The following is a 12,627-nucleotide window of genomic DNA, read 5'->3' on the forward strand; positions in this document are numbered from 1 at the left end:
CGCCGCAGTCCCAGACCGCGCCCCAGCCTCGTGCGGCGGCGAGGAGAGATGGAGAGAGAGGGAGGTTACGCCGGCGGGAGGGGAATCAACCCCCGAGACACCCGCTAGGGGCGGCGCGGGGGAGGGGGAGGGGGTGGGGGAGGGAGAGGGGGTCTCCTCCAGTCTCCGGCAGTAGCTTGCTGTTCCCTACATTGTTAGGGAGGCTACCCGTGAAATTATTTGACTTGATGCTAAGGTATTGGAGATTTGGAAGATCAGAGAAAACGGGTAAGAAGTTGACATCCCCATGTAGGTAGTTAGTTGAAATATCAAGGATTATCAAAGAGTTCATGTTACCGATAGTTCTAGGTACTGGTCCAGTCAACATGTTTTGGTCCAACAATAGGATTGCTAATTCAGTTGCATTATCAAGAGAAGCGGGAATGGGTCCTATTAGCTCGTTCTCCGAAAGATTCAATTGTGACAGTTGACTTAACTGTTCGAGTTCTGTTGGAATGGCTCCTGTTAGGTTGCAGGATCCGAGGTCAAGGAGCTCTAGGAATTGACCCGAAAAGGCCATTCTCGCCCATGGCCAACCAAATGAGACGAGTCAACTTGCCTAGCCATGTTGGCACAACACCCTCAAATGAATTAAGGGAGAAGGAAATAACTTTGAGGTATTGACAAGACGCAAGGCCCAATGGAACATGGCTTGTGAAATTGTTCTGTCCTATGGCAATAATCTGTAGCATCGGGAGATTGAAACTTGCATTTGTAGGGAAAGAACCAGTTAAGTAGTTATGGGTGAGATAGATACCCTGCAGTTTAGACATGTTAAAAATGGAAGGAGGCACTAGGCCGGTGAGATGATTGTAATGCATAATAAGGTTGCGGAGCAGTGGCAAGGAGCCAACGCAGGATGGTATTGACCCTGACAGGCTATTGTTGGCGAAGTTTAAATAAGTTAACATAGGGGTATTGTTAAACATGTCGGTCGGTATAGATCCACTAATGGAATTTTTCATGAGATTTATATAGGCAAGATTGTACAGGTTACGTAGCTCTAGCGGGATTGAACCAGATAGGAGGTTCAGTTTTAGGTCAAGAACTTGAAGCCTTGAGAGGTTTCCTATAGTAGGAGGGATGCTATCTGACAGGCCATTGTAGCCAAGTCTCAGGAATTCAAGGCGATGTAGTCTACCTAAATCATGTGGGATGGAACCCGTGATGTTGGTGTTGTTGAGACTGAGAACAGAGAGGAAAGAGAGGTTACCCAGGTGAGGTGTGATGGGTCCATAGAGAGGTGTATCCGGCAGCGACAGAGCTGTGACTCGCTGCCTCCGCCGGCTGCATCTGATGCCGACCCAGTGGCAGAATGATGTGCTGGTTGTCCAGTTGCCGGCAAGGACACCAAGAGGGTCGGAGAACTGGGCTTTGAAAGCCAGCAGAGTGGCAAGGTCTGTGTCACTGCCATTGCGGTTGGCAGAGGAAGCAGCTACAGAAATGGCTGATAGGACTAGGACTAGGAGGATGGAAAAGAATGCGATGGTCATTGTGGTGCTCCTGCTCCTCTGCTCACCAAGCTGCTCATATATACACACATTTCAAGTGTGGTTCAGACGAACTTCCGCTCAAGTGGGGCTGCTAATGGGAATCCAAGCTGCCTTTTTCTTGGAAGGAAGGAGCTTACAAAGAAAGCTCTATCAAGTGTGCCTTTTTCTCTGGCACTTTGTACCAAGTGGCTCTCTGGCTGTTTGTATTGCACGCGGAAACATCGAACCTGTTCAACATGTCGTGATTATCAAACGCAACTTTGGTACCTATGAGGAGTGGGGCATATCTCGTCTAGACAATGAACCAGTGGCAGGAAGAATCTAATTTCCGAATGTATAAACTAGAGGATACCCGTGTGTGCTGTGCTGAGGGAATTAGTTGACAATTTTTTGATTGATATCAGAACCAAAATTAAAAATACATATGACTTATTATATTTGATTATCTATAATTGTAAAATATTTATTGAATATAAGTAGAAAAATTACATAAAAATATTTTCCCATGCATGGTCAATTGTTGTGGTGGTTTTTTTATGCATAATTACATGTTGAGATGGGTTTTATCCCATTCATAATTGTATGTTTGCATGTTAAGATAAATAAGTTTGTGAAGATAAACCTCTTAGATATATGAAACTCTGCACTGGCAGTGATTCATTAGGCAAGGCCAACGCTCTAGTGTGGACCGTTGCCCCGTAGGTCCACGTCGAAGGTGACCAGTCGTGGAGGAGAGAGATGGAAAAGGCAGCCGTGGAGGAGAGAGATGGAAAAGGCAGCCGCTTGCAGAGATGAGGTGTAGCCTGCACAGGAACCGGGTATCCTCGAGAAAAAGAGCGTGATCTGAAGAGAGAAAGCAGAGAAAGAAAGAATGCATGGACGCGATGAAACGGCGCTTGAGCTCATCTGCTTCCGTGCGTAAACATAAAATAAAGGGAAAAGTATATTTTTTGTCCCTCAATTCTTTCAAGAATATAAAAATAATCCCTCAACTTCAAAACCAGTAAAACTTAGTCCCTCAACTTTGAAAACCGGATAAGTTTAATCCCTCTTGCCACTTCAAGTGGTTTCCTGCTGACGTGTAGTGGTTTTGACTCGAGCTGACTAGTGTGGGCCCAGCCTCATCTACCTTTCATCTAAGCGAAGGTACCAACTCTGTATTGGCTGCCACCCTTGACCTCGTCCATGGCGAAGATGCCAGCACCATGCGCGTATTCTACCTGCGAACAACATGCCGTGATGCGTCACCTGCATCTCGGCCATGACAGTCGTGGTCTCCTTGCTACCACCCTATGTGCCCGTAACACATGCATTTCATCAAATAACTCACATGCATGATCTACATCTTGTCTCCAATGACGACTGGGCAGGGGCTACGGCGGCGACGCAGGTGGCGTGTCGCTGACGCTGGGGTTGCAGCAGCAGTACAACACGCATGACAGCAATGTGTGCGAAATCGTGGCGCTCGAGGAGTGGCCTTGTGGAGGTTCCATAGCTCGCCACAGTGCGTGTTGCGGGTTCGTAGCGCATGCATTGTCGAGCTGCTGAGCTCGCGTGGAAGGAGCTCCAGCGCCACCTGAACTGCCACGGCCGGAGCACGCAGCATGGGCGAACGGGCGGTGATGCTGCTCTGCTTGTGCGCTAGCAAGGCAGTGGCGAAGGGGACCATGCAGCTCATCTGTCAGCTCAGCGAGTGAAACCGGTTAGCACAGGCTGCGGCAGCAACACGCATCAGCATGAAGCGGTGACGCCCATGGTGAGCAGGCCTGTGGTTGGCAGTGTTAGTGTGCTAGCGATGCGCGTAGCAAGTAGTACCAATGCGCAGTGGACACGACAAGTGGTAACTCGGTAGATGCGGCAACCATCGGACGGCGGAGTGCAGCTCGACCAGCAAGCGGGGCTACAGCCAGCTGGGCATGGCTGCTCGGCGTGCTCAAAGAGAGCTCGACCAGAGTAGTAGCAGACCGGCTGGTGCTGGCGAACATGTCTTCAGCGTTCCGTGACCGGCAGCCTCCACTTCATCAACGAAACCATCCGAACTAGTCAAACCCATGCTACATCGTCAGTTAAATCATCTAAAGCGGTATTAGGGACTAAAGTTATCCGGTTTGAGAAGTTCAGGGACTAACTTTTGCTGGTTTTGAAGTTAAGGGACCATTTCTATACTCTTGAAAGAATTAAGGAACGAAAAATATACTTATCCCTAAATAAAGGAAAATATAATAAAATCTGGAAAAAAAATCTGATTTTTTTAGCATGAAAGATATTTGAGTGCATGATATCCGTGCCAAATTTTATCATGTTTGGGCATCGGATTAGCTCTCAGCAAAAAAAATTAAAGTCTGTGAGAAAGTTTACTATTCATATGCATTGTTCGAACTGATTTTGTCTTTATTTGCCATGAGCTATTTAGATGTCCAAACACGATGATATTTGACACGGACATCTCACACATCCGAACATCTTTCATGCCAAATAAATTCAATTTTTTTAAAGCTTTTTACTATTCACCAAGATTACATGAGCCTGGTTGCGGAATTGAATATTCTAAAATGCATGCGTTAGCCCAAAGAAAAGAGAGAAAGGAAAGTGAAGGAGATCATGGAAGGATGTGAGGGCATCTCCAACATTGATCCCTCAAACCCCCGGCAACCGTCCGGACCGCATGGTCGGGACGTGTTGCTATCCAACGCGGGCCTGTAACGGTCCAGACGTGCTTTTCCTGCAAACCAGAGAAATGTGTGTGTGGGTGGGAAGGGGGGGAGGGGGGACTTTGCGAGTGTCTGGACCGTTGTCATGCCCTCTGAGGGAGTCCTGGATTAGGGGGTGTTCGGGTAGCCGGACTATACCTTCAGCCGGACTTTAGGACTATGAAGATACAAGATTGAAGACTTCGTCCCGTGTCCGGATGGGACTTTTCTTGACGTGGAAGGCAAGCTTGGCGATGCGGATATTCAAGATCTCCTGCCATTGTAACCGACTCTATGTAACACTAACCCTATCCGGTGTCTATATAAACCGGAGGGTTGTAGTCCGTAGGACATCAACACAATCAACTCCATATACAACAATCATACCATATGCTAGCTTCTAGGGTTTAGCCTCCTTGATCTCGTGGTAGATCTACTCTTGTACTACCTATATCATCAATATTAATCAAGCAGGATGTAGGGTTTTACCTCCATCGAGAGGGCCCGAACCTGGGTAAAACATCGTGTTCCCTGTCTCTTGTTACCATCTGGCCTAGACGCACAGTTCGGGACCCCCTACCCGAGATCCGCCGGTTTTGACACCGACATTGGTGCTTTCATTGAGAGTTCCTCTGTGTCGTCGCCTTTAGGCCCGATGGCTCCTTTGATCATCAACAACGATGCGGTCCAGGGTGACACTTTTCTCCCCGGACAGATCTTCGTCTTCGGCGGCTTCGCTCTGTGGGCCAATTCGCTTGGCCACTTGGAGCAGATCGAAAGCTACGCCCCTGGCCATCAAGTCAGGTTTGGAAACTTAAACCACACGGCTGACATCCGCGGAGACTTGATCTTCGACGGATTCGAGCCACGGCCAAGCGTGCCGCACTATCTCGAGGGGCATGATATAGCTCTGCCTCCGGACAGTGTCCTGGAGGCCGCACACGCGTCGGTTCCGACCCCTAACTTGGAGCCTATTGCGCCAATCGAGGATGAGCGGTTGGACGTCACCTCGGGGCCTGCGATCTCAAAGGAGATCAAGCCGAACGCTAGCCCCGCACTCTGCACGACCCGTGACTCCGAGGATCCGGACTTCAAACCCCCCGCGCCCCTGCCAATCGAATCCGATTGGGCGCTGATAATGGAGTTCACCGCCGCAGACATCTTTCAGCACTCGCCTTTTGGCGTCATCCTGAATTCTCTTAAGTCCCTCTCTTTATCAGGAGAGCCCTGGCCGGATTACAGTCAGCAAGGATGGGATGCGGACGATGAAGAAATTCAAAGCTCACCTACCACCCACTTTGTAGCCACTGTCGACGATTTAACCGACATGCTTGACTTCGGCTCTGAAGACATTGACGGTATGGACGACGATGTAGGAGACGAACAGGAACCAGCACCTGTAGTGCGCTGGAAGGCAACCTCGTCATATGACATATATATGGTGGATACTCCAAAAGATGGAGATGGCGATGGAACAGTGGGGGATGACACCCCCAAGAAACAGCCAAAGCGCCGGCGTCAGCGGCGCCGCTCTAAATCCCGCCAAAGCAAAAACGGTGATTCCGGCACGGGAGATAATACTACCCCGGATAGCGCCGAAAAACACCCACCTCAGCAAGATTCGGCACAGGGAGATGGAAAAGCCAGCCCTCATGAGAGAGCGGCAGAACAAGAGGTCGAGGATGATAACTATATGCCTCCCTCCGAAGACGAGGCAAGCCTCGATGACGACGAATTCGTCATACCATCAGACCCCGCCGAACAAGAGCGTTTCAAATGCAGGCTTTTAGCCATGGCAAGCAGCCTCAAGAAAAAGCAGCAACAGCTTAGAGCTGCCCAAGATTTGCTAGCTGACAGATGGACTAAAGTCCTTGCGGCCGAAGAGTATGAACTCAAACGCCCCTCCAAGAGTTACCCAAAGCGTAGGCCGCTACCACGATCAGAGGAGGAAGCACCTACATCACCAGCGCACGACATGGCAGACCGGCCACCTCGCGGCCGTGACAGAGAGGCCTCTCGGCCCTCCACCCAAGCCATGCCTCGACGCCGCTCAACTAAGGCACGGGAAAATGCGCCAGACCTGCGAGACGTACTGGAGGATAAGGCAAGACAAACAAGATCGATCTACGGATCACGCAGGCGCCCTACGGCACGTGACGATGATCTTCACTCTGGATACAACAAATCCAGCCGGGCCGAACACAACAGACATAGCTCTTTTGAGCTGCGTCGTGATATAGCTCAGTACAGAGGCGCCGCACACCCGCTATGCTTCACGAATGAAGTAATGGATCATAAAATCCCAGAGGGTTTCAAACCCGTAAACATCGAATCATACGACGGCACAACAGATCCGGCGGTATGGATCGAGGATTATCTCCTTCACATCCACATGGCACGCGGTGATGATCTACACGCCATCAAATACCTCCCGCTCAAACTTAAAGGACCGGCCCGGCATTGGCTTAACAGCTTGCCAGCAGACTCAATCGGTTCTTGGGAGGACCTGGAAGCCGCATTCCTCGACAACTTCCAGGGCACTTACGTGCGACCACCGGATGCCGACGACTTAAGCCACATAATTCAGCAGCCAGAGGAATCGGCCAGACAATTCTGGACACGGTTCCTAACAAAGAAAAACCAGATAGTCGACTGTCCGGATGCAGAGGCCCTAGCAGCCTTCAAGCATAACATCCGCGACGAGTGGCTTGCCCGGCACCTGGGACAGGAAAAGCCGAAATCTATGGCAGCCCTCACGACACTCATGACCCGCTTTTGCGCGGGAGAAGACAGCTGGCTAGCTCGCAGTAACAGCTTATCAAAGAACCCTAGTAATTCGGATACCAAGGACAAAAGTGGCAGGACACGTCGGAATAAGCAAAAACGCCGCGTTAGCAGCGACAGCAATGAAGACATGGCAGTCAATGCCGGATTCAAAGGCTATAAATCCGGTCAGCGGAAAAAGCCATTCAAAAAGAATATTCAGGGCCCGTCCAGTTTGGACCGAATACTCGATCGCTTGTGCCAGATACATGGCACACCCGAAAGGCCAGTCAATCACACTAACAGGGATTGTAGGGTGTTCAAGCAGGCAGGCAAGTTAAGGGCCGAAAACAGAGACAAGGGGCTGCACAGCGACGACAAGGAGGAGCCCAAGCCGCCGAACAACAATGGACAGAAGGGCTTCCCCCCACAAGTGCGGACGGTGAACATGATATACGCAACCCACATTCCCAAGAGGGAGCGGAAGCGTGCGCTACGGGACGTATACGCGATAGAGCCAGTCGCCCCGAAGTTCAACCCATGGTCCTCCTGCCCGATCACTTTTGATCGAAGGGACCATCCCACTAGCATCCGTCATGGCGGCTTCAGCGCATTGGTTCTCGACCCAATCATCGACGGATTTCATCTCACAAGAGTCCTCATGGACGGCGGCAGTAGCCTGAACCTGCTTTATTAGGATACAGTGCAGAAAATGGGCATAGATCCCTCAAGGATTAAACCCAGAAAAACAACCTTTAAAGGCGTTATACCAGGTGTAGAAGCCAACTGTACAGGCTCAGTAACACTTGACGTGGTCTTCGGATCCCCTGACAATTTCCGAAGCGAAGTGTTAATCTTCGATATAGTCCCGTTTCGCAGTGGCTATCACGCCCTGCTCGGACGAACCGCATTCGTAAAGTTCAATGCGGTGCCGCACTATGCATATCTCAAGCTCAAGATGCCAGGCCCTCGAGGAGTAATCACGGTCAACGGAAACACCGACCGCTCCCTCCGTACGGAGGAGCACACGGCGGCTCTCGCAGCGGAAGTACAAAGTAGCCTTTTTAGGCAATTCTCCAGTCCGGCCGTTAACAAGCCAGACACTGCCAAGCGCGCCCGGAGTAACCCACAGCAGGACCGCCTGGCACACTTTAAGCAAGCGTAGCAATGCGACCCCAACCCCAGCTCTCGCGACATAGCGAAACCAGTACCTCGCGTACATAACTACGCCCTGGAAATACCATGGGCACAGGGGAAGGGGCACAATAACGGCACGCCCAAAATACGGCTTAAAATGTACTAGGGGCTACCGGATTCTTTTTTAATTTTCTCTTACTTTTAGGACTCCATACTTCGGACGACCTGTTCGGCAATTCGACTGCCGCACAAACGATGCAAGATCCAGGGAGGCAGACAAGTCATGCCGCATTATGGAACTCCCAGGTGGTCTCTATTACGAGCGGTATACCTGTTTTAAATACAATTCCGCAGCCTGCCCCTGGTCAGGACATACTAAATAGTCCAATATCTTTTGCTTACCGCACTACTTGTATCGTTCGGCTTTGATAAATAGCCTCTCTATAAACAATGCATAGCTTTCTGTCTATTTTTTGCATTATCATCTTTTCATATATATGTTTATGACATGTTGCACCCGTACACTGTGGTACGGCAAAATACGCCAGGGGCTTTAGTACCCATAAATATGGCGTCAGAAGTCCATACACTTTCACAAGTGCGGCACCCCGAACTTATAGCACTATATGCATCGGCTCCGAATCATGATTTGGGTCAATAGTTGGGTTTGCCCGGCTTCTATATTTTGGTGCCTTATGTTCCGCTCTATCGGCTAAGGTAGCACTAGGAGAACTACTGCGATTGTGCCCCGGTTCAGCTGGGTTAAGCACCTCAGTGGAGAAAGCTAAAACTGACTGTCATGATATGGCGAGAGACCGGTCGCTGTTCGAGAGGTTTTTCGAGTCCCTAAAGGCTTATGTCGCTTCGAGCGAGGAGCTGGCTTTGTCCGGCCAAGGCGTGGATAGCGCCCCGAACTCAGTCTTCAGAACTAGGGACTTCGCCGAAATTTAAAATTATAGAGTTCTATGGCTAAGTGAGAGTGTGCAAGCATTATAGTCTGATTGCCTGGTTCGTTGTGCTGAGCGCCTCCCTCGAAGGACCCAACTATGGGAAAAAGAGCGCTCAGGTTTATCCCGAACACCCCAGCACTAGTGACACGGGGGCAGAAGCCGACGACTAGCCATCTCTCATTTTTTGATAAACGGCTGCACAGAAAGTAATATTTTAAATTCAATAAGCATTGCTTAGCGCATATGAACAAGTTTTCAGCGCACAGGATAAACATGAGCGAGTTCATTCAAATATCACATCCTTGGTACATTCATCCGCCACAAGGCAAGCACCAGCAAGAACATCCTTGTAATAGTTCTCGGGCTTGCAATGCTCCTTCCCAGGCGGCGGCCCGTCCTTCACAAGCTTCTCACCGTCCAGCTTACCCCAATGCACCTTTGCACGGGCAAGGGCCCTACGGGCACCTTCGATGCAGACGGAGCGCTTGATGACCTTGAGCCTTGGACAGGCCTCCACCAGTCGCTGCACCAGCCCGAAGTAGCTCCCAGGCAGGGCCTCTCCGGGCAATAGCCGAGCTATGAAGCCCTTCATGGCCTGTTCGGCCGCCTTGTGGAGCTCGACCAGCTGTTTCAGCTGGTCGCTCAAGGGCACAGGGTGTCCGGCCTCAGCATACTGAGACCAGAACACCTTCTCCGTCGAGCTGCCCTCTTCGGCTCGGTAGAATGCAGCGGCGTCGGATACGCTGCGGGGAAGATTTGCGAATGCCCCTGGAGAGCTCCGGATTCGGGTAAGTAACAAGTACTTTGCTTTTATACTTCTGCTTTGCATAAAGAATGCTTTACCGGCCGCTATCTTTTTCATCTCCTCCAACTCTTGGAGGGCCTTTTGGGCTTCGGCCTTGGCAGACTTGGCAGTCCCAAGGGCCGCCGCGAGCTCAGACGCTTGCGTCTTGGACTCAAGCTCCAAACTCTCATGTTTTTTCATGAGAACCTGAAGCTCCTGCTGCACCTCGCCGACCTGGGCCTCAAGTTTCTCTCGCTCGGTGCACTCCACGGCCGTTTTCTTTTCGGCCTCGGACAGCGCCTGCTTGAGGGTCGCCACCTCAGTCGTGGCCCCTACAATAAGCAGTACAATCCTGTTATTTTTTGCAATCACGTTTTTTATAGGCACTTTTTCCGTAAGGTATTTCTTACCTTCTTTCTCCTCGAGCTGCCGTTTGGCAAGGCCGAGCTCTTGCTCGGTCCGCTCGAGGCCCTGTTTCAGGGCACCCACCTTCGCAGTCAGTGCGGCGGTGGCTAGCAGCGAAGCCTGCATACGCATATTGACTCTTTGTTGTTAGACTCCTGTGAAATTTAATAGATCCTGTATTCGACTTTTCTTTCCGAACGCCAAACAGTGACACAAAACACTATTGAGAAATGCAAAGCACTTTGATGACGTCGCTAATCTGCCGAGCCCGCCATTTAGGCTGAGTTGGCAGTAAAAGTGTCACGTTGGCAAATTGACTTGGTCCTCTTCTTCTTCCTCCTTACTCTCATTGTAGCATTTTATCACAGACCTTGTGTACAACCAACACCAGAGAAACAAAGAGTGTTCAGCGACGCCTCAGACCACCGACGGGGGCGGCGAGGAAGGATATGGTGGGCGGTTTGGCGCGCTGCTGCGGCAACGGGGCGCGCACCCAATCCCGGTGCCCACCATCGCCGGGCTCAACTGCCACACCAGGAGGGTGGCCGGCCGCCGCGTGCTCTGCCCCACCCCGGACGTCGATGTCGTCCGACCCAAGCTGCTATGGCCTGACGAAGCGGCGTGGGATCCCGCGTGCAAGCTAGCTAGCTTACATCTGGTTGTGTTGTTTTCCTCGCGGACAAGCTAGCTAGCTTGCAATCGACGGTGAGAAGATTGACCTCGCATCTGGCCATCAGCGTCCAGGTTCGGCCGCTCTCGTGTGTCTCCCGGTCGCCCTGCTCGCTGCTACACACACGCTGGAGTGTTGTACTCAGCCTGATGGGTGGGCCCGTCCAATTAGTGACGTCATCAAAACGCTTTGCATTTTCTATTAGTGTTTTTGTCATTGTCAAAATTTTGATGCAGTGCAAAGTGTCACGCTTTGTAAGGTGATGTTTTTCAAAAGCTATGACGCTAAAGTGGTGGTTATGTGCATTTTACTCCCTTGGCGGCAGTCTATGATGTGGTTGTCCTTGTTGGGAGGCATGGAGAAGCGAGCGTGGAGGATGTGATATGGTTGATCCAGCATTAGAAAAAACAGACAGGAGCGATGGTCGTCGACGAAGAAGCCAAGGAGAGGAGGCTTGCCGGCGTGGTGGTCGCGGAAGCGGCGTTGAATTGGGGATCAACGACGAGGCTGTGGCAACGCTTGCAGACAAGGGAGGCCCGGGGGAGGGAGGAAGGCCGTGGGGGAGGTGGAGGAGAATCTCCCGGAGCATGTCATCGTCGTCTGACAGAGAGGCAGGCGGCGGAGAGGTGTGGCAGCGCCGCCGCCGGGGAGACATCTCGTCGCTCGTCCTCATGGTGGGGCTTGGCAGTGCCATCTCCTCTCAATGGTTGATTTGGTAGGTTGGGAGAGTAGTCCGGGCGGCGAGTCGTGCTAATGGGCGAGGGGATGATTCAGGCAATTGGTGAATGGATATGCCGGATACGGCACACGGGTCGGACGCCGGATCCAAACGACGGATCGGTCGCCTCAGGCTCTCCTCAACGCAAGCTGTTGGAACTCCCCCGTGTGTGTTCCTTCCACCAGCTCGCATCGCCCGCAAAAAATAAAAAACAAATGGAAAAAAACTCTCCCTCGCTGCTCTCGCATTCTTGACATCATCCCCATCGACTCGCAGCATGCTGCCGGCACTCACCATGCCGCCGCCCCAGCGCCCATAGCCGTGCCACTTGACGTGTGGCCATGGCCATCGAGCGCGGCCTTATAGAAGCGGAACGTGCCCCGTGTTGGCCTTGCAACGGATGTCCTTCGACCTCACAACAGGTAGCACTGTCGCCTCCCACCTTGCAGCCTCTGTCGCTTTGACATTTTGACACCAGCCTCACAACACCATTGCGAGCCCTCATAGTATCGACATGAGGTAATAGCACCAGGAGTCCCAGAACTTGTCCTGGATGTGACGATTTGGTCCCAAACTTGCAAAAGCCAACTATTGAGTCCCACAACTTGCACCCAATGTGCAAATCTAGTCCTAACCAATCGTAGCACGACAAGTGGTGCCTAGTCAGCACAGCCGGTCAGCCCAGCACTTTTTGCAATTACCCCCTGGACTTAGCACTAATCAACCCGCACTACACCGGTGGAGGTGGTGGTTTCGGTGGAGGTGCTAGAGGCGGTGCAGGCGGCGGTGCCGGTGCAGGTGGTGGTCTTGGCGGAGGCGCAGGAAGCGGTGCCTATGGTGGCCTTAGAGGTGGTTCAGGTGGAGGAGGAGGACTCGGTGGTGGTGCCGGAGGAGGTTCAGGTGGTGGCCTCGGAGGTGGTGCCGGTTCCGGTGGTGGACTTGGAGGTGGCGCCGGAGGAGGTGCCGATTCAGGTGGTG

General features: G+C 51.7%; 1 pseudogene; it reads right to left on the bottom strand.

Annotated features, from left to right (window-relative positions):
- The window catches only part of LOC119270217, a 6,875-nt pseudogene extending 5,343 nt beyond the window's left edge, over positions 1-1,532 (bottom strand).
- Between the last annotated feature and the right edge of the window lie 11,095 nt (positions 1,533-12,627).

This window comes from Triticum dicoccoides, chromosome 3A, assembly GCF_002162155.2.
Source record: "Triticum dicoccoides isolate Atlit2015 ecotype Zavitan chromosome 3A, WEW_v2.0, whole genome shotgun sequence".
Lineage (NCBI taxonomy): Eukaryota > Viridiplantae > Streptophyta > Magnoliopsida > Poales > Poaceae > Triticum > Triticum dicoccoides.